The sequence below is a fragment of the Passer montanus genome, unplaced genomic scaffold, assembly GCF_014805655.1.
Source record: "Passer montanus isolate IOZ18808 unplaced genomic scaffold, ASM1480565v1 scaffold42, whole genome shotgun sequence".
Lineage (NCBI taxonomy): Eukaryota > Metazoa > Chordata > Aves > Passeriformes > Passeridae > Passer > Passer montanus.
The window spans coordinates 6193668-6216696 of record NW_024369041.1 but is presented as its reverse complement, the minus strand read 5'-3'; the positions used below and the strand labels follow the sequence as shown (position 1 = coordinate 6216696).

General features: G+C 41.7%; 1 long non-coding RNA gene across 1 annotated transcript in view; it reads right to left on the bottom strand.

The window, feature by feature from the left end:
- Positions 1 to 3385: 3385 nt before the first annotated feature.
- LOC120507292 overlaps positions 3386 to 23029 on the bottom strand; it is a 120687-nt gene continuing 101043 nt past the window's right edge. Inside the window, exons 3-4 of the long non-coding RNA XR_005628719.1 lie at positions 19838 to 19903; positions 3386 to 3567 (exon numbers count right to left, since the gene is read on the bottom strand). This is a non-coding gene — a long non-coding RNA (uncharacterized LOC120507292). The remainder of the gene's footprint in view (positions 3568 to 19837; positions 19904 to 23029) is intronic.

Here is a 23029-nt window from a genome sequence, read left to right as displayed (position 1 = left end):
AAATTAAAGAAGTCATTCCAAGACACACAACAATGTAAACCATAATATTAAATGAGTTTAAAGACTAACATATCACAGGAAAATGTAAAACTAAACTCTCACAAAAAATAAAAGCCAATATAAGCAGAGAGAATGCAAGGCATCTTCTCCTGAACTCTGAAAACCAAAACAAGCTTTATAGCAGTGTGAAGGTCTTGATTAAGGCACAGGGAACAAAGTGAAGTGTTGTAGTGAAAGATTAGTTTCTTTGTGCTGTTATATTAATAACATTTTAAACTGTGCCTCACTGTGCACAGGCAATGCTGCTTTGACAGAATCAAGCATGGAAATTTATTAGGGGCTTAGTATAATGCCAGTCAAAACCAAAGTGCCAACATCTGAGTGACAGTCAGGAGATTCAACTCATTCCTGAGTGCTGGTGAACAATAAAACTACAGCTTGAGATGGCAGGAAAAAATATCCCAAACACCAGAGAAACTGGCACAGCCTGAATAAAATCATTGAACAAAACAGTACTGAGGAAGAGATCTGAAGGGTTAGTGAATGCTGAAGGCCTTGAGGACACTTGGATCAGCAAAATGCTTTACTGGTGGCCAAAGGAATTCTGATCTACTATGGTTCCTGGATCAGTGGAATCCAGGCACTGGTTTCCTCCGCTTCTAGCAATGGGTGGGAAAGGAAAACTTGCTCATAGAAGTATCCAAATTCTGAAGGCCTCTCCTTGAATGAAGAGCAGCAAAACCAGGCCTCATCAGCTTTGTATTCTCAAATCCTGAATTAAACATGCTGGGTCCAGCACTTGGAAAATGGAAGGGCTGAGACGTGGCTGTGCCCTGTCCCTGTGACCATCCACAGGTCAGTGTTGGGGGAAGGATCCCTCACAGGGCTCCACAGGGGCACCCATGGCCTTAAATCCCTGTTCAAGGCAGATCTGAAACATCTCCTGGGTACTGACCCCAGGCTCAGCCCAGAGGTTCAGTTTTTCCATATTCCCTGCCCGAGAAAATGCTGCAGATGGAAGACAGTAATCTGGCTAAATACTCTCCTAAAAGATAGGGGACAAGTTCCGGGGACAATCTTAAGCTGGGTGCTGATAATAAATACAGCTTTTGTGAACTCTACAGAAAACACCTTTCTAAAATTTGAATTGAAGCAAAGACAGCCAGTGCAGGGATCCAGTGCCAAGGGGATATCCATGGCAGAGCTTTGACATTCTCACTGGAGAACATCTGCTGCCATGGGAAGTTTTTCCATAAGCTTCTCCACTTAGAGACATTGCAACGAAAACCCCAGCAAACCTCTTTTCCAGGCCCCTCACAGACTTGACACCAAACCTAACTAGTCAGGAACAAAACACAGACATCATTCTTTTCTTTAGCAGAGCACACCAAGTTTATCAGATACTGACAGCTCTGCTCCCCTCCTGGATTTATTTTGTAAAATCTTACCTTTTCAGATTGCTCCAAACACAAAGTATTAACAGTACCCTGCAGGTCTAAAAAATACACCATTATTCTCTAAAGAATACAAGATTAAAAGTGTGGTATAAAACAATCAGAATTTATTAATAAGTAGGACAGTTATTCCAAGATGGTTTTCAAGCAGAACACGTTGCCAAGGTTTCTTAAAAATACTCAGTTAATATTAAATTGTTCACATGGAAGAAAGAAAACTTGTCAGTGAAATGGAGCTCCTCAGAGACACTTGGATGCTGGAATCTTCACACCATTTTTGATGCCTGAAGAGCTGATGGGTTATTATGCCATTTCCCAGGTCAAATGCTAAATCTAAAGGATGTCTTTTCCCTCCTCAGCTACATCACCTCTTGAACAACCTTGGCAGGTTGCAAGCATCCTACATTGCCAAAATACACAAAACAAAACCTGAACAATTTTCACACAATGCACTTTACTAAGTGTTTAAATAATTTTTTTTATAAAAAGCTACTGCTAAAACACTGTGATGAGCAAAGCATGCCCAAGATCTGTTGACTTGGCTCTAAAAATAAGTAAATTCTGTGTCAAAGCTTGTGTTGGCACAGTGCAGCAACTGTGGAAATAGGAACACTTTCTAAATTTTAACCTTCAGCTTAAATTTGATGTATACATCACAAAGACTATATCTTGCACTAATCATTATTCTCCCCTTCTCCTTTTTCAGTGTTCACACTGTGATCTTAAAGGTCTTTTCCAACCTCAACAATTCTGTGATACCCAGCAGTCTTGATATTAACCAGCTCGAAAACCGTGTTGAGTAGGACAAGTAAATAATTAAAAGAAAAACCAACAGAAAAAGCAATATATGTGATAAATTATTTGTGATATTTAGCATATTTTTTGGAAGAATTTAAGCCTCAATTTGTGAAAGACTCTTCAGTTTTAAAAGTCACAAACTCACACAACTCCTTTAGGTTTTTGTGAATTTAAAAGGAAAGTCCCATTTCAAAAATAAAAGTAACCCTTTTCATTTTCCAGTCCAAGTGTTTCCTTCCTTTATGAACATTTCAGAGAGCTTTGGCTCCAAGGACACATTGAACCATTACCCAAGAAAGATGGGATCAAACATGACACTGATAAATTATCTGCCTTGAATAAAAAAGCATTTACTGACTACCTAACAATTGAGACAGGTTCTGGAATTAAAGCAACCACATCTCTTTGAGCTACGCTTCCATTAGTTTTGGTGAGTTTATTCTAGAAGCTACAGCCATTACATTGGCTTAATGCATTTTAGCAAGAGAAAAAGCCTCATCACTTTCTCACGGGTGTTTTATTTAATTTTGATCAATTACCATTCAAATGTCTGCATTGGCAGCAATTCCAACAAGGAGCTCCTGTTAGCAATAATCACACAAACTCCTTTCCTCTTCAAACAGAGAACTTTCTGGTTCTTTCATGAAAAAAACAAAATCTGCCTCAATAGTTCTCAGAAATTACTTTGCTCCTGCACACAATGCACATTTTAGAAGACATGTAGTGATATGTGTTCAGTGTAATTCTGGGAAAATAGAATAAAAGAATTCAAGAACCCTTATTTTGGAAATAGGAGTTTTCAATGGAATTCCCCTTTTAATTGAAGGTTTGGTGCCTTTAATGGAGTCCATAAATTAAAAGGAAGCTGCCATTCCAAGCTTAGTCCCAGCACTGAGGATTGTACAGAGCAGTCATGTGGGCCAAGCAGGAGAAACACCCATTACTGTAATTAGGAACAATGGGTTTTACAACTTACTGCCTTTTTTCACAAAAGCACCAGTTCATTTGTTCAAGTTTAACAGTTTATTATACCTTTAATTGTAACAGTTATTCCCATATAGCTTCAACTTCAGAAAATTATCCTCTATGATGGGTGACTGAAATATTTAGTCACAGAGAAAACACTGGCTGAATGAGATTTGGGAATTTATTGCTGTGTAAATGAGGTTGTGAAAGCCTCAAGAGCTCCCTGCAGGATGACTTTATAGTAGAATTGCACTTTTGGAATATACATACGGGTGATAATTCTGAAGCCACAGAACATTAGACCCAAAACACTGACATGGGATGGTGATGGAAGAATCCGGTGAACTTACTGGAAGATAAACAGAAATAAACTGCATGCAGATTGGTGTAATTACTCAAGATACCAAGACAACATATTTTTGAAAAACACTGTTATGGAAACACTAATCTTAATATGTGTATACTTATAAAGGAACATTTGAACAGCCTTCTTCAGATATCAATTTTTAATACAGTAAAGCTTCAGGGTTGCTTTTCCACATCTGAAAGCAAGTTGAAGCACAGGTGTTGACCCCACATAAAGCATGAACTCACAATTATAAAAATGTTCTGCTTTTGCATGCAGCAAGCTACAGAATGGATCTGGAGTTGAGGTCTATCCCAAACACAGAGCAGCCCAGACAGGCTCCTAGTGGTACTTCACATGGAGAACATCCCTGTACCATCCCATTTCCTCCGCTGCAGGTAGCTGAGACTCCAAGAGCCTGGAGGAACATTTCCCAAAGCTACAAAGGACTTTCCAGGCAGAGCAGCTGAGCCTCCTCCTGTCTGAACATGTATTTTTACCCTTTCATCAATGTGATATTATTTACACTTGCCAAGAAGAACACACAAACCATCACTGTGAAGCTTCCTTTCACCTTATGGAACCACTGCCACCTCTTTGCTGGTCAAGAATGAATGGGCCCCAACTGCATAAAGCCTCTGCAGGGAAAGTTCATCTTATTGCCTGTCTGTAAGCCTCAAATGCCAGATAAATTCACCTTTCAACCCCACCCAGACATGTCTGTGATAACTCCTGCATCATCCTAATCAGATCACGCTCCATGAAGATGGAGGTGATTGACTCTTTCCAAATCAAATCAAGGCACCCTTTCACTCAGTGAGCTCCCACTGTTTCCAAGTGGGGAAACATCTCAAAAAACAAAACAAGAACAAAACAAAACAACAACAAAAAAGGATCTATAAATAAAGGGATAAAAGCAATATAGATAAGGAAGAATTGAGAGGGAAAAAAAAGGGCAGCAGATAACAAAGGCACAAATACATGTCAGTTCCAAGCTGCATGTTCTGACTGGACAGGAGCTCACTCCTGCTACTCTACTCCATCTCTCTCTCCCATAAATGTTTTCTGGTGTTCATTTGTGCAAACACACCAAAGGGGCAGTCCACACTGCTCTGTGAGAGCAGGCAAGCACAGAGGACTCAGTGCCCTTCCAAAGCAGCACAGCAACAACTGTGACAGGAAGGGATTAATAGAGTCTTGAACTGCCTGGAGTAAGTCAAGGACTATGAGGAGAAAACTACAGGAGCTCTAAATGCTGTTTTCAGCTCCCCAGTCCAGCAGATGGAGAAAGACTTCCCTCGGGTTGGGGCAGGGGATTAATTGTAGAAAAATAATTTGTGGTTTGAGCATAAGGGGGAAAAAAACCCTCCAGTAAAGGCACAGGGCCATAGAGGAATATCCAGCCCTGGAAATACTCAAAACTCAGCTGGACAAAGCCCAGAACAAGCCAGTCTGCATTTGAAATTAGCTGTGCTCTGAGAAAGGGAGTGAACTTCATTATCTTTAGAGGTCACTCCGATTTTTTGACCTGACTGAGATGCTCTGGACCCCTGATGAGGGCTGCCCCCAGTGTTTGCTACGTGCTGCAAGTGCAAGTGGAGTTGGAGGGAACAAACTCTTTTTTTCAGGACAAACAAAACGGTCTTTCCCGAATCACCATCAGGTCTGTACATCTTCTCCTGTCTCTCTTTCCTCCTCCTCTCTCATGCCCACAGTAAGGAAATGAGTTTGTCTCTCAACATCCAGCTGGTTTTTGTGCTCTGGGGGATGATGTAATTCCAATGGATTACTCTAATTCTTTGTCTCACTCTAGCAGAAAGAAATGTTACTGCAATAAAGCCCTGCTCATGTGCCCATTAGCCAAGATACACAAGGTCACTGAATGAAGTAAACCAGTGACTCAGGGACAAAATCCCTGTGTTCTGCTGCTGCTGTTTCCTTGCTTGCAAATGAGTCAGCAAAGATGACCAATTGTTTTTATGTGAAATCAATGACAATCTCCTAACAGGCAGTAAAAATTTCACAGAAGAAAATGAAACACTAACATTAATAAAGGATAAGAGAGATCCTGAGGACACAACTGATCCAAACCTCAGTTAAAGAGACTTTTTAACTACCAAATGAGTTGAAAGCTAGACTCAATGTCTTCAATCAGCCAAGAGGAGCCCAGGTCTCACCCTTGTGTCACTGCAGACTGGCTGCCACTTATCTTCAGCTGCTGCTGAATGTGCTGGAGCAATTTCCATGGAACCCCAGACTTTTTAATGACTACCAATGCACCAGCAATTCTGACAATCCCCAGATTTTCCAGAAATACCAAGTTGACACAAATAAAATCCTTTGTAACTATTTCTTTATCAGGAAAACCCTGAATGATATTCTAAAGGACAAAATGAGGTAATCTTACTAGTTCAGTGGCATCTTTCTTTCTCCCTCACTCTCTCACTTCCAGTTAAGGTTTTTTTGGGGGTTTTTGTAGAAAAATCTATAAATCCTGTAAGTCCAAAAGAAAAAAAATCATAAAGGACTTCTCAGTCTATAAACCAAATGTGGCTGTGGTCAGTTTATCTCCTCCTAGGCATTTTACAAAGAAAAGATACATGATAATAAAGACAAAAGCTGAAAATTGAAACTTCAGGGAGGCAAATTTTTAACACTACTTGTAATTAGCCCAAGCTGCTCACTGACTTAAAGGATCAGTGAGGTCAACAGCTTTGCCAGACCTGAAAGGAGGATTAGCCATTCAGACAGGCACTAAGAACTTCCATGGTTCTTCTGACATCATTATACCAACATTAACATTTATAAAATACATTAATCCTTGTATTTCGGGTGTCACACAGCCTCTCCCTGCCAAGGGTTGAGAAGGAGTTTGCCAGCCCTGAACAGCAAAGATACTGAACTCATGGCCCAGCTTTTTCTCTTAAATCCAGTACCAGAACAAGCCACCTTTCTGCCCTCTCAGAAGTTTGTTTCTGCAGGAGTTTACCTTGATGGGCTGTAAGAGGGCTTGGGAGTGTAGGCAAGATATACCAACAGCAGCCAAAGGGGAAAAGGCACATGCAGATTACTCAGATGATGGTGTGCAGTCAGAGAGAGGAAGGTGACAATAAATTATCACTGACAAAGTCTTTCTGACTTGTTTTCAAAAAGGCAAGTTACAAAAGTGACTTGGAAACCTCCTTACCAAGGACACCAGAGGACCAGGCTGTTGTTCACACCAAGAGACAGAGTAAGAGGCTTTCCAGAACAAACCAACAACAGACACCCTGTGGGTGAACTGAATTAACATAATCTTCAAAATCCTTAGAATACATGAAAGACATCTAGGAGGTAGCAAAAAGGAAATTGAAAATCAAAACTGAGCTGTAACACAAGGAGACAAGCGTTTACCACTCATATATAACAATAATGTGATGTCTTTCAAGTCAGGAGGAAAATTAGAAAATACATTTTCCATAATTAGCAGTGAGTTCCACCACACTGGCATTCATACAGCACAAAAAAGATAACTTCCATCCTAAGCTGTACAAAAAAGAGAATAAACCAAATAAACCTCATTCTTCTAACATCCAAGACCACTTACAAAATTCTCTAGATCTGCATCTGCCTGACAGTGGGGAGATTTCAGCACAATGCCTGATCACATTTACCAAAAGAAAAACAACTACCAATAAAAAAGAGCCATGGCAAAACAAATCTTGTTTCTTCAGTCAGAAGAGTGTCCTTAAACCTCCTCATTGAGGAGACACACTGCTTCTCAAATAAAATCACCTGAAATGGCTGGGTGTGCAGAGCAAGGCTCACACATTGCTCAGCATGACATGCACACATGCCATCCTTGGGTCTGACCCCACTTTTGGTGTAAATCGCAATTTTGGGGGGTTCCTGCTGCTGAGGCCACCCACAAGAAGGGCCAGGAAGCCCTTGGTCCTTTCTGGGCTGGGCAGGAAATTAAATGAGAAACCCTTACATCACTTTGAGTTGATTCCCCAGGTACAGCTTAAAACATGAAGGAAAAAATGACATCCAGTTTAGCAAGAAGTAACCAACGAACAAACAAACTAAAAATGAACACCAGCAACATCATCTCCAGATACACTTTGGAAAGCAGAAGAATTCAAGGCAAGAGTCAGTCTGTCAATCTACACATCTCATTACTGATGTAAAATGTCAGGTTTTGCCAACAAATAATGGCATCTGTTACTAAGGCAGACAAAACACAGAAAATCACCATGAAAAATTTCCTTACAGCACAATTGTATATATATTGTGTTTGTGGCCTGGCCTGAAGCCCTGCTGAGTCTGCCAGCCCTTCCCTTTGGGCAGACAGAGCAGCTCCCTTTGTGCAGATCCCTGCCTGAGACAGGGGAGAGAGAGCAAACTCACTATTTGTGGCCATTTACAAAGCCCCAATAAATACTTTTAGCATTGTGCTACAATTCACTTTCTGTCTGTCTCAGCTGCTGCCTGAGGCTCTCCTACAGCTGCTGGATGAATCCAAATGGTCAGGGACTCCCTAGGACAGAGGGAAAGGGCAGAACCAGGCAACAGGACAGGGCTGAGTAGGCCAAAAAAATGGAGGTAGGAAGAAAATCAATGACTCCGAAATTCTATTCCATTATTCCATTTGAAACTAAAAATATATAAAATATATTTTAAAAAATCCTTCTAAGAAATAAAATTATAGAATCATGGCCCTACAATCCCAGACAGTTTGGGTTGGAAGGGCTGTTAAAGGTCATCCCATCCCACCATCTGCCATGGCAGGGACACCTTCCACTGTCCCAGGCTGCTCCAAGCCCTGTCCAGCCTGACCTTGGGCACTGCCAGGGATCCAGGGGCAGCCACAGCTTCTCTGGGCACCCTGTGCCAGGGTCTGCCCATCCTCCTAGGGAACAATTCCTAATTCCCAATATCCCATCCAGCCCTTCCCTCTGGCAGTGGGAAGCCATTCCCTGTCTCCTGGCACTGCATCCTTTTACTGTAAACAGTCTCTCCCCATCTTTCTTGCAGACTCCCTTAAGGGATGTGATTATTATTTATACCTGAACACTCAAAAAAGATGGAAATCTACTAGAAATAGGTGCAAAACTGAATTTTATCATGGATTCCCAGACCTACAACAATCTCTTACCTGTAAGTTTGTTCACAAAAATATAAATAAAAAATATTGGTGTGTATGTTAAACTCACATCAAAACCATTTCTATCTAAAAAATTAAATATTAAAATAATCTATCCATTATAAGACAGATACTTCATGCAAATAACTGCACGGATTAAATCTTGAATTGAAATAATATCCTGAAGTTACAAAATGTTCAAAAAGAAGTTACATAGGAATTTTCAATGCAGTTCACATATCTTCTCTCCAAATGCAGACAGCATTGAAGACACGGGATATCATGCAGTTTTAAAATTACCTACTTCCTAAAGATCTTTCTTCTCCAAATCAGATAATTAGAGGCTGGCTAATCTTCAGAAAGCAAGAAATACTTCTCATCTTACATCCCACTACTCAGTCATGGTAAAAACTGATAATTTTATGTATTTATTTCTATTCTTTAGTTGTTTTTGCTCAGAACAAAAGGATTTCATCATTCAATAGGTAATATCAAAAAACATGGCAAGATCTGTAGTATAATACAAGACACACAAGAGGCTGGAGTGGCTGGAAGCAATAAAAGGGAGATTCAATCAGGGAAAGTGGCAAAATAGGCAAATTATGGTGGTCTTCACCCCTTCTGATGTTAGATTAGTTCACTGTGGGGGTCTGTATCTCTCAGTGATTTGAAGACACTGTATAGTCAGTGCTAGAGGTTTGTTTTGCTTTGTTTTAAAAACCAAACAAAACAACAAAAAACACATCACCCTTGTAAGCTGATTCAAGCTCTTGTATGGGGTTTTTGCATGAATCGACAGGAACTGCAGAACCTGGCAGCATTACCACTTAAACCCTGTACCTTTAAATTGTATTAACAGGACAATAGAAAAGGCTGGGCTATAGAATGCAGCCCCTGCAGCCCTCCACATTCTGCACAAGTCAGAATTGACCCTCAGCCACTGAGTCTGCACTAAAACAAAACCTTCCAGAAAGGTTGTCCAACAGATTTCCTTCCCTACAGCTACTGATTTATCTGCAAGATGGAACAGGCCTTTTATCAACTGTGTGATCACTTATAGGATAATTATAAAATAACCTAAAACTAAATCCTTTGAATTTCTTTGCATACAAAACACTTTCCCTTTTTGCTCAGCAAAGACTTACGAACTATTGCAAGAAAAATCATTATTCTAGTAATTAGGAATTCTCTATGGATTAAGATCTCTGGAACACCCTGTAATCCTTTTGTGAGCTAAACAAGTTTTCATTGTGTTGCATTCATATTTGTACTCTTAGGCAGGAAAAGAAACCCTTAATCTCCTTGTGCCCCGGGGATCCATTCTTATATCCTGACACTTAGAATGGGCTCAATCTGTCTAAGCATTTTTAAATGTATTAGGGAATAAAGTAATCTGATCCTAAAACCAGATTTCACTGTTGTTTGCAGTCAGCTCTAGCAGGATAAATCCACGTGTGTCCTCCACCAAAGGAGGTGCTCCTGCCTGTCCCCAGACACAGTTACACTGAGTTTAGGGTTCCTTGGATCCCCAGTGAGACCCCTCACAACCTGCATTTCCCATTCTCTGCCCCAGGTATGCAACTCCTCTTCAGCTCAGTTTTCCCACTGTATGACAAGAGGCAGAGTCTGCTAAGAGAAACTTTGGTGTGGTTCAATAGTTGAAAGCATCTTTTTAAATGTATTATGTGCCATCGCCTGTATGGCAATACTTCACACACAGAGATGTGTGTGGTCACATCGCAACCCCCAGGAAAGAGGGGGAAGGAGAAAGATCAGCCTGGTTTTCCCTTACATTAGATGAAGAATAAAAGCAGGGGAACTTCGGCTCCTAGCAGGAAATGTGATTACAACATCACAGCTAATACTCAGCCTTGTTATTGGAAAACTTTCCAAAGCAGCAGCTTTCCTAGGATTTCAGAGTCGGGTCATTTCCCAGAGTCCCTGTGCATGATACTACAGGAATAAAAACATCTTCTGACCATTTCATTTTGTTCCACTCTCTTTTAAGCATTTAGAGAACACACAAACAAAATTACATTTAACAGCTTCCTATGAAGGAGACAATTTTATTCTCAGCACCCTAGATGCTGGCACCAATGAAACTGACCTGGGAAGTCTGTGCAACACTGGCCATGTGTCTGTTTTGAACACTACAAAAAGTGTCAGTGAAACAGCTTCAAAAAGACCCCTCCCAAGCCCCACTCTAGTGTCTGGCACACATGGTGGGGTTTTCTGGCTCTCAGCTGAAGCCATACAAATGTATCTGAGCACAGAATTTAAGGGCAACAGCAGATCAAAAGGACAGGCTTGAGAGGCTTCCTGGGAAGTGGTACAAAAGGGAGAGTAAAACAAAGCAAACATCAACAGCTGGGTACCTTTCTTTATGTGGTGTAAATGCAAAGCACTCCCCAAACCCACAGGTACCCTTGTGGAGAGGGAAGCTTGAGGACTGCAAAGGAAGCTCCTTGAATAAGGAGAGTGATAGGAAATGCCAAAGCACATTAAAGAATGTTCAGGTGTATAAAGGAAAAGAAGAACCTTAATAAAAACAGATTCACATGGGTATAAAACAATCGTACTAGGGAGGTGAAAGAGTAGAATATTCACAGGCACAGCAGAAAAGCACTTAACTCTTTCCACCTGAAGGAATCAGCCCTGCAAACACCCTCAGTGAAACACCTGGAACCAAGAGAAAGGACCTGGAACACCTCACCCCCCACCCAGCAGGGCTTCTCAAACACCTTCCTCCTGCACCAGGCTGATTCACCCCAGCAGAACTGTCTCCTTAAAGTGTAATAACAAGCCATCATCTCTCAGCCTCCTCCTTAGGTTTCCCAGGGACAAATCTCATTTTTTGGTGAGTGACATGGAAATGTAGGAAAATGATTTTACAAAATACAGAAGATGCACCAAAACTGAGGTGTCTATTACACGAAATGATAGAGTACTGCTTAACGATTAATTTAATAACTAATAAAAATAGTTAATGATAGCTCAAGTCACATCTATAATTTTTGCTCTTATTCCAGTCAGACACTAAGTTTAAGTGTACTAGATTAAAAAAAATCCTAACAGGCATTTAGATTTTGCCCTGTCACTAATCAATCCTATTTAACTTAAAAAGGCTTTGGAGAATGCTATCATTTGCCTGTGATGGAGTGGACAGCCATCTGAGCAGAATCCATTAACAGTTTGATGAAATGCAAAAGGCTGCAAGTGTTCCCCAGCCATCACTCTGAACTGTGCAGCAAGATATAAAAGCAGCAGTAACACCCTGGCAAGAACAGGAACTTAATGAAAATACAAACTCTGCACTAGGTATTGAATGAATAATCCAGAATTATGAAATACGACAAACACAGAGTGTAAGAAACGTGTTCAATGTCCACTTCAACCCCTACTTTGGTGATGTGTGACTTTTGGTATGAAGTAGGCCTAATAACTAATACAGTAGTCATATCACACCAGGATTCTGTGAAAATTTTCATTATAAATTGAAAGGGCCCCAAAACATAACTAAGGAGCAATTAAAGTTACTTGATTAACTTATTTTCCATTTACAATGGCAATTTATCTTAGAACAAATTACAAAATCTCTTACATCTTCAAAATGTAAGACACATGCTCTTGCAAGTTTTATTCCTGGACAAAGTTGTTAGTTAGGCTGTTGTCTCCATCTCTGGAGATGGAGGCAACACTTTGATGGTGACTTGATGGTGAAATTCACCATTTTTGATGGTGAATTTCTTGACAAGATTTTTCCAGCTCCCTGGTAATTGTGCTAAAATAAAACCCTTTTCTTCCTCTCCTTCATCTCTTGCCTCTGCTCCTTGTCTACTCTCCCTTTTCTCTCTGACACCTCAAGTTTTGTTTCTCAGACTGAGCATCAGGCCAGGACACAGCAGCCACAATATTTTAGGATTAGAAACAAGGCAGAGGATACCCAAGTGTCAGTCAGAAAACACCAATTCAGCCCTGGATCATGGCCAGCAGGGAAGGCCAGCCTGGACCATGGCACCAGCAGAGTAACCACGAGGAATACAACAGAACTTCCCGGCAGTGGAATGATGCACCAAGTTATGGTTTATTCAGTGCTTGGACTGGGGTGAAAAAACAGAAGCTTCTGATCCTTCTTCACCTTTCAATTTTAATGTTGTCATAGCCATCAGAGTGCACAGCCATCATGTAAGATCTGTGTGCATTAGAATAGACACATCTCATGTTCCCAGACCAACACTCAAATGTATTCTCCATAAATATCACATAAATATCACATCTCCGTAAATATCACATGTTAGAATAGACACATCTCATGTTCCCAGACCAACAGCCAAATGTATTCTCCATGTATATATCACATATCTGTCAAAAATATAAGTCCACAAATCATACATTTTCAGTAATTCTCTTCTCCCTGTGTTTCCTCTATGTACAGGAATTCTCACGAGGATGTTATGCAGCATCAAGGGGTTTTGCACCTGGTCATCACTACTTTTCTGTGTGGCATCAACAACCAACTTCCTTGAACTTCTGCAAGGGGCGTGTTTCCTCTATGTACAGGAATTCTCACGAGGATGTTATGCAGCATCAAGGGGTTTTGCACCTGGTCATTGCACTGGTTTCTGTGTGGCATCAACAACCAACTTCCCTGAACTTCTGCAAGGGGTCTAAGGCCACCAGATCTATGGAACACCTTCAGATTTGATTGGACTCTGCTTCCCTCCTAAATCACACTCTCTGGGTGTCAGGATGGCCAAACCACAGCTAGAAGCACTTCCTTAAAAATCAGATTCTTTCACTGGGTTCTTTATGATAGTTGAGTGTCACCATGATATTTTTATGAAAATCCTTTGCTAGGATTTTTCTCCTATTCTAGCTGAGAAGGTTCAGAAAAGAAATGTAAACAATAACTATCTGATGGCTGTGGAATGTGATCTGGTGGTTCAGGATGGCCAAATCACAGCTAGAAGCACTTCCTTAAAAATCAGATTCTTTCACTGGGTTCTTTATGATAGTTGAGTGTCACCATGATATTTTTATGAAAATCCTTTGCTAGGATTTTTCTCCTATTCTAGCTGAGAAGCCTCAGAAAAGAAATGTAAACAATAACTATCTGATGGCTGTGGAATGTGATCTGGAGGTTGTTCACCAACAAGTGCATCTTTGATTGGTCCGTGGAGTTGTTTTTACTTCATGCCCAATCATGGTCCAGCTGTGTGGACTCTGAGCAGTCACGGGTTTTTATTATTCATTCATTCCATTCCTTTCCAGCTTTCTGTTGGATCTTTTTCTCTCTGTTTTTTTTAGTATAACATTTTATTATAATATAATAAATCAGTCTTCTGAAACATGGAGTCAAGAGTCTCATCTCTTCCCTCATCCTGGGGACTCTCAAACACAACTGCAGTTGAGGGAGTTCCCTGTTCCACTAACCCAAATTCAGAGGGACAGTACCGGGGCTGCACCCCAGCTGGGCAACTCCATCCACACAGGAACCAGCACAGCACTGGTCTGACCAGCATGGAACAAGTTTATCTAAGGATTTCCCACCTCTCAAGACAGACAGATTTAAAAAACACAACACAAGGCTTTGAGCTTTATCCACCTGAAAAGCACCAAATGATTTTCAGTCATGTCGTCAAAAACCAACAATATAGCCATTTTATTTCCCACCTTTCCTGAAGAGGTACAGTAAGTCCACATAAAATGCAGTCACAAATAAAAGAACCCCTCTTTGCTCACCCCAGCATTCATTTGCCATATCAAGAGGAGGCTGGAACTTGCTACACTGGCCGTAGATCAGAAAGTTTCAAATTTTTGATGAGAACACTGTGGAGTGTTTTTCACAGCCACTTCTCACAAACCACTCACTCTCATCATCAAGTTTTCATGAAAATAACAGTAGTTTTCCCCTGAGATGCAGCTTTGAATTGCTTTGTGTTGTCTCAGTCATGTCCTCTTGGAATGACTGTCTTTAGTGTTTAGAATAATATAGTAGGGGTGTTCAGTATGGGTGCCAAAATGTAGGCAATCAAGTAATCAGCTTTATTTTTCAAAAGGCTATGTATGAACAGCTCATTTTCAAGTTACCTCTGAAAAATGTGGCAATTTCAGGTCATAGCAATGAAAAAAAATAGTTTACTCCCATGAAAACAAAACAGGTGTTTATTTAACTATTTGCATTTTAACATTGCTATCTGTGCCTGAATATTGTTATCCTCTGGCAAAAAAAAAAAAAAAAAAAAAAAAAAAAAAAAAAGTACTTAAAGCACTATTGAATTTATTTTCCAGAAGTTTTTCTTTTTTAACAGGCATTTTAAAGAGGATGCAGTCATTTTAAAGTGTGTCAACTATGCAATCAGTTGTACTCAACAGTGGTTTTTTTTTAATTTTAATTTACTTTAAAGGGCTAAACTGCCCTTTTAAGTAAATTAAAATTAAATAGTCCATTGTTGAGTACTACCAATATCAATATTATATTGATATATAATATCAATATATCAAGCAAGGACCACAGTTGCCTCTTGACCATTCAAAAGCCACAAGATCACAGCAGTGCACGTTACCTGCAGTCACTGTGGCTGCCACACAGGACCTTGGTAAGAGACCATGCAGGGAGCATTTGAACCAGGCTGATAAATTATCTGCACAACACCACTTCCATTCAGTCTCATCTTCTCCTTTTCCAAACAGATTATCAACAGTCTGATACTGTCCAAATCTGATGAGGGGGTTTCTTGAATGAATAAGGGTTGCAGTGCTGTCCAAGAATATAACTAATATCCAATTAACCAAAGTATCCAAGACAGAGGATATAAAATATGTGAGGCACTAGAATGCCTTTGCAGCTCCTCCTGCCAGTGCACCAGTCGTTTTCTAACACTGCAGGGCTCCAAGACCTTACAAGAGTAAGATATGCATGCCTACATATCCTCCCCATAAAACAGAAAGCAGCCACTTAGAATCCTGCCAGGACAAGTAATGACACAGAATTTTCTAAAACAGTATAATCTGGCAATAAAACACTGCCCAATAATTCCTTGCAGAGACAGAATTCCATGTGCTAAGGTACGACCAGAGGAATAAACCTTCAGAGTTAAGATAAAATAATTAAAAGTCTTTAGGTATCTCTGCCAGATTCCTCAGTCTCATTAATCCATAGGCAATATAAATTTGAAAATAAGATTCCTGTGATAATTTTTGCCATTGTGTGTGCTGCAGATTATGTGACTAATTCAGAGCTTCAAAGCCACACTCAGAGACAGAATCCCAAAGCACAACGTCTGCTGGTGGCCCAGGTGACTCTGCTTCACCTGCCAGCTCCATACCAGACCCAGCAGGGCTCGCCCAGCTGGCTCTGATCCTTCAGCTGCCCCCTCATCTTAGGGAGATAATGCTCCCAAAGGCTGTGTGTTTTCCCAGATTCTTCCCAAGAACAAAGTAGGAAGGCAGATTGCAGATGTGGGGGGAGATGGAAACATTAATCCAGCTTCAGCTTCTCACCCAGCCCAGATCTTTGGTGAGGAAGGAGGACAGGGAGGCCACTGGGAATTATCTTCCTTCTTTAATACCTCCTCTGAAAGGTTCTGCCTGAGCTGCTTCTAAAGAATTACTCAGAGGATGAGGGAGAAAAGAAAAAGGCATTGACAGGAAAGGCATCAGTGCAAGATCCCCTGTGTGATTTTAGACTGGGAGCTGGGTTATAAGGCTTATATGGAAAATAAGGCTCCCTTACAGAAAGTAACATTAGGCCCCTGCCAGAGGAATCCCTAAGACAAGCCTGTTCCTAAGCCTGTTAGGACATGCCATGAAATACTGCCATTCTGAAAATGAGGGAATTCTCAAGGAGCCCAGCAGAAACACTTTTTACAGTGGCTAGCCTGGCTGTTATTCTCTCTAGCAGCAAAGCCAACCAAATGAACATTGCAAGCCATGTATTTCTCAGAAGAAGCACTTGGCTCGGAGTATTTTGCTATTTGAAATATATATATATGTGCTTCACTAAGTTTTTAATGAGCATATTTGGGCCAACTTGAGAAAAGCTCAATATTTTTGCCCAGTAACTGCAATTAATTTTGTTCCATGTGCTTGATGGACGTGCTATCCATTTCTGCTCCTTGATGACTGACAGACCTCCTGAAAAAAACCTATCAGGCAGACAAATAGGTTTGGAAAATGGTAGTACCTTCTTTAGTTCCAGGCCAGCAACTGATGATCAGAATTTATGGCTTGGAGGTTTTTCTTCAGCTCCAATGCTGACATAACCCAAGCAGGCATTTGTTGGCTGTTGCCATAGTGACAGCAGGCAGGGAATGTTCCAACAGCTCCGAGCTTGGCACAAGGACGCCTCTTTAGCTTGCTAACAAATGTCTGATTAAACATTCATGTTCCCCCAGACACCCAATCCATATGGATGACTGACTCCACGAGCACTTGACCCAAATCCTGGTTTGTTACGTGGGTGAGGTAGGAGTGAGGTGGTGGGGAAGGACCTGTCACAGCACAGCTTTGCTGCCAGCAGGCACAGCTCTTATTTGGAAATGAAATGAACAGCGGGCATGGGATCAAGCTCCTCTGTCTGCACGTACTACTCCAGTGACATGTGTCTCAGTCTTCATGATACTCAGAGCCAGCCCCAAAAGGGTGCCTGAAATCACCATGAATCACAGGGAAAATATCTTTTGGGTAGAGTCACAACTTTTCCTTGACTTTCAGTGGGGCCTCTGTCCCTCACTGATCTCCTGCTCCACAAGAGATGATCTTTCTCTGCTGGAGCTGCCAGAACAGGTGTTGCTTCTCTGCTTTGAACAGCTCAAGATAAAGACATCCTCCTCATCCTCTTCCTGTTTACTCTCACACAAACCCTCCCACTGCCCCTCCAAGGATTACACATCCAACTCCTGCCCCATCCCTGTGATCTGCTGCAGCATTCGTGGGAGAGGGACAGAAGCTTTGGCCAGGGAAGTGCAATGCCAAGTACAAGATGTTGACCCTACCTGTCCCCCAGACTGGAATGAGGATGCCATGCAGGAACTTCAGGAATGCACATTTGTGTGCTGGAAACTGGGGCTTCAGCTGGGACACAGCAAGAACGTGGGGCACTGTGGGAGAGGATCAGGGGCAGCTGCACAGAGGGAGAACAAAACACCTTCTGGAGATACTAAAATTGGTACCTTGTGACTTCAGAGATTGTTGATAATGGGTTTTTTTGTTCCTTCCTTTTAGGATTTCATGTTAGTGTTGTATTACCCTGTGCTGGGAGGCCTCTGCAGAGACACTCCAGGAGCTGGACTGAAACCTTGATTAAGCCACTGAAGATCCTCTCCTGGCATCCAAAAATGTTCTTTTGGCCCTTGCCACAGTAACAGAAACCATGCTTGTTACCACCTTATTTCCTACCCAAGCACAAAAGAAGTTTAAGCCTCACACAAGGACAGAAGAATTTGTTTATGGAAAATTTATCTCATGTTAATGCACATTATCCAGGAATAGCTTACAGAAGGGAAGATCTACAGGAAATTTCACCTCATTTTCATCTCATCTTGCTTTAAAGATCCCTTCTGTCCTTTCCTGCTAGATTTCATGCTACCAAGCCTTGGTTGTGATGATATCCAGTGCTCCTAAATCCCAAGCCTCGACTCAGCAGCACTCTGGGGATATTAGGGCCATGTGTGACAGCAAAGTGCCAGAACACTGCTGATGAATTCCTGTGGAACACCAGCTGATGGGACTTTCCTGCCTGGTGCTGGGCTCTCACAGCCTCAGCAGCAGGAGGAACATCTACAAATATGTGAATACTCACACAATAATCACTACCACAGATTAGACACTGGGTTTTTCTGTGGTGGTTCTAAAACCAGCATTTATTGAAGTCAACTTCTGTGGCTCTCAGTCATCTCTCACAGCCCCTGTGAAGCTTTAGGGCAATCTCACTCTCAGTTGTCCATTTTGGGATTTGCCAGAATAGACCCAGAATTCAGAGAGTCATCCCACTGCCTCCAGGCCAGCTCCCAGGAATTCATGGACACTAGTCACATCAGCCATGAAATGATTCACAGCAGCAAAGCACAATGAAAAACTGTGCCTCTGTGGCAGCCCTGCACTGGGTTCTACAGAGGAAGAGTTTACCCAGAGGACAGTTATCATCTTATTGCAAAAGCTTCATACCTTCTTGGTGAGTTCTCATGGGCAGCTCCTCGCAGCACTGACTCCTTCTTATCAGCACAGCCACCAAACTCCATATAACTTCATGCCCAGCCAACCTACTCTTTTACACTACCCCTCCTAACTGGATCCAGCTGTGGCCTATTAAGGGCAGGCCTGTTCCTAATTATTGGCAATTAGCACAGCTGTAACTCCTTAGGGGTGAGATTACCTTCACCACTATCTCTATTCTCCTACATTCCATCCATCCACAGACAGTGGGGTAGAACTTTCAAACACAATTATATTTTTCTGGATGAATGTAGGATTTGTAGTTTTCAATCATGCAAAGGTCTGGTGTTATCTGTTAAAAGCCTAAACTTTCCCTCTTTCCTCCAGCCTGTTTTTGTAAATACACCAACAGAAGGGTTTTGTCTCTTTGTATGTGGAACCACATAACTCTGCCACTTCTTCTGGAAGAGGTTGTAATTGAATTCATTTAGTACCAATTTGTTGAAGAACACTGAATACTTTACAATCCCTCATCAAGTAAAGTTTCCTTAACTTCAAATAAAAATATGATGCTAAGCCAGGGATGGAACCCCTCAGGGACAAGACTCAAACCATGTTCAAGTTCAGCCACCAAGAGCTACACAAGTCAGAGAATTAATAAAAACAGCAGCTTTTTGCCATTTGGGGATAGCACAACATGTAAGCATCTTAAAAGCTGAAATTCAGCCACTTCAGTAACTCTAACAGAGCACTAAGATAAAATTAAGCTTACATATCAGTTCTAGGCATATTTTTAAAAATCTGTATTTTTCTGTTATGTATGTTTCTGTCTCAACAGGACTTTAAAGATAGGAAAGCACTGGAAAATGTGATTGACTCTAAGCCTACCCCTTCAATGTGCAGACATGTCCTGCCCATAATTATTTCTGCCAGTTACATATTCAGTTTTCCCCAAGTGTCATTTCTGACTGGTTCTTCAGAAAGTTTCCATACCTGCGCTGGCAGGTGGCTCTTTCTTCCCCTTTTCTCCCTGAAGGTCAGAGACTCCACTTGAAGAACCTGTAATGAAAAGACATTTGAAGAATCCACATTTCTCAGTGCTCCAGCATGCTGCTCTCCAGCCTCTTGCTGACAGCTGGTATTAAAATCCTGAGCTGCTTCTCATGTCAGGCAATTGAGAGGCAAGGCAGGCTCAACAGCCAGAGCAAGGAGACAGAAGCCGTTCTGAAAGCATTAGAATTCCCGGAAAACTCTCAAGAGATTCTGACTATCAATAAAACAAAACAAAAGAAAACAACAACAACAAAACAAAAAAAAAAAACCAAAGTTTTCAGACAGGTCTCAAGCTGGCTAACAGAAATATCTGAAAAATGCTAACAATCTGCTACCCCATCATCTATCAGCAAACATGGGAGACAGAACCGGGGGAAATGAGGATGAATGCTATGAGACTTAATAATTTGGTAAATGAAATATGACTGAAATTCTGATGAATATCTATATCTGCCTCTGGCCTCTTCCTTTCTGGTATTGAGCCAACAATCCCAGTGTGAAGGCTTATGCTTGTTTTTCTCCTGAGCCATCCTGAGAATAATCCCAGCAGTGAAATACTTGTTCCATTCCTTCTGCTCAAGACCTGTAACACCTGACCTGCTCCCAGAACTAACTGCACATTTCTACCTGGACATATATTAAAACGTCACTCCTTATAAACAAACTGGGTTTTCTCCAAGGATTAATGTTGATGGAGCATAGCACAAAACACACAATAAAGATTCAGCTCAGGCCAGACCAACAGGCATCCAAATGTCCCAAGAACACAGAGATGACAGACACCAGCTATGAAAGGTTCCAGCATTTGGCAGGCTGGGAACAAAAAAAAAACTCACCTGGAGAAGGCTCCAGGGAGAGCTCAGAGCCCCTTCCAGGGCCTGAAGGGGCTCCCAGAGAGCTGGAAAAGGACTGGGGACAAAAGGTGGAGTGCCAGGACACAGGTAATGGCTTCTCACTGCCAGAGGGCAGGGATGGATGGGATATTGGGAATTAGGAATTGTTCCCTGGCAGGGTGGGCAGGCCCTGGCACAGGGTGCCCAGAGCAGCTGTGGCTGCCCCTGCATCCCTGGCAGTGCCCAAGGCCAGGTTTGGAGCAGCCTGGGACAGTGGAAGGTGTCCCTGCCCATGGCAGGGGTGGGACAAGGTGGCCTTTAAGATCCCTTCCCAGCCCATTCCATGAATCTGTGATTTTCTTCCCTCAGTGCAGTTACTCCAGAAACTCCACAGCTCTTCCAGCAGGGCTGCAGTGGAATCATCACAGTCTGCATTCCAGAGAACTGGCAGAGGAATCAAAACACAGCACAGGATCAGCAGGAGTGCACAATTTAACAGTGAGTTTGAGCCCATGTAATGGCCAATGCTGATAAGGAGCCGATGATAAGGAGGTGTTGCCACTACTGCCTCCTTCCCAGCAGCTCCATCACACCTCCTGCCAAAGGAGCTGCTCCATCTTCCTAGAGATTGCTTTCGTGAAACAAAACAATAACAGAAAAGCAATTATGCCAGTCATGACCTCAGTCAGCTTTCCTAAGTCAGGGAAGTGCCACTGTGAGGAAAAAATCCTGGGAAACATTTTTAATAGGAATTCTGGGCTGCCTGTTCAGAGATTCTGTACCCAGATTCTGTTCCTGTACCCAAAGGAAGCAACACTGTTGGACTGTGAGATACAGTCTTTCCCAACTGAGGTACCTTTCACAGTGCTTTTATCTTCCCTGTTGTTTCCCAGGAAACAGCTTCTTCCTGCCAGTTCAGACCACTTCCAAAAGGGAGACCCCAATAATCCTACACATGACCAGCCACTTCAAACCATCTTCATGCACAGCAAGGAGGAAACAAGGCTAACACACAAGAGCTGGTTGATCACTTCCACTGGGTGTATGGCAACCCTCTCAAGTTTTTCAGAAAACATCAGGATCTGCTCCATATCAAGACTGCAAGAAATGCCATCCCTTTAGCACACCCTGCTTCCAGTGAGCACATCCAGAGATATCCCTGGGATCTGCAGGGAAAACAGAAACCCCTCACCCCTGAAATCACAGACAGCTTTGATTGCAGGTATCTCAGGGAGCACCTGCCAGGTGAGGTTCCCAAAAGTCATTCCTCTAGGGCTCAAAAAGATGTAGATAACCTGGTAAACTCTCTTTCACTGGGCTGCCAGGCCAGGAGGCAGCTCAAAGGTCTGGTCCCTTCTCACCATCTCCTCCCAGATGCTGCAGAAAACCCAGAGGGCCAAATGCCAATTTTTCATACCTGAACTATTTTTCAATTCCTATCCACATATGTTATGACTCTCTCAGCACAGTTTTTGTGAAGAGGTAACCTGGACAGATTGAGAACTTCATCAAGCAGAATTTGTGGGCAAGGGGAGGACAGACAGTTTTAGGAACAGATTCAAACAGCTGCAGAAATGGGGGTGTGTGCACAGGTGTTTCTGTATGTGTGTGTGTGCACATCCTGAGCAAGATCAGGAAAGATGTTAACAGCTTCTCCCAAACCCCCTCTAAGGCTCCTATAGCTCAGAGTTTATTTCTGACATAAAATACAAAAGTTCAGGCCTTCAAACCACATGGCTGACAGCACCTGAAATGCTGTAGGTGTTTATCTGGATAAATTTTAAATTTCTATCTCCTCTATCAGTCATGGAGGTGCCTGTGAATGAATTAAGCAATAAAACAAACTCATATTAGTAACATTTTTCTGTGTTTGCAATGAAGATCAAGTGCTTTAAGTGCCTTCTGAGTTAGTGGGGTCACAGAGATGAGTATTTCATCATTCCCTTCCAAAACCTCAGCAGCACAGCCTTTCTTCCCACTGTGCACCCTAAACTTAGGCTCCAGTTTTATATTCTGTGTCTTCTCATGATACAGCTCAAAGCACAATCCACCTCCACTGCCAAAGAGGACTTTTGGAAACATCTATAATTTATCTATCTATATTATCTATCCATAAATTCATCATGAATTTATCTATTAATTCATCATTATTATTACTAATGCATATAAATTGCCTTTTAAACCCTCAAAGTAGCTCAGTAAAAATAAATTAAACATTAGCATATTTCTTACAATTAGATTCTCATCACATTGCTAATCATAGTCATTCCAGTGAATGGGGTTATTTGAATAATCTTAG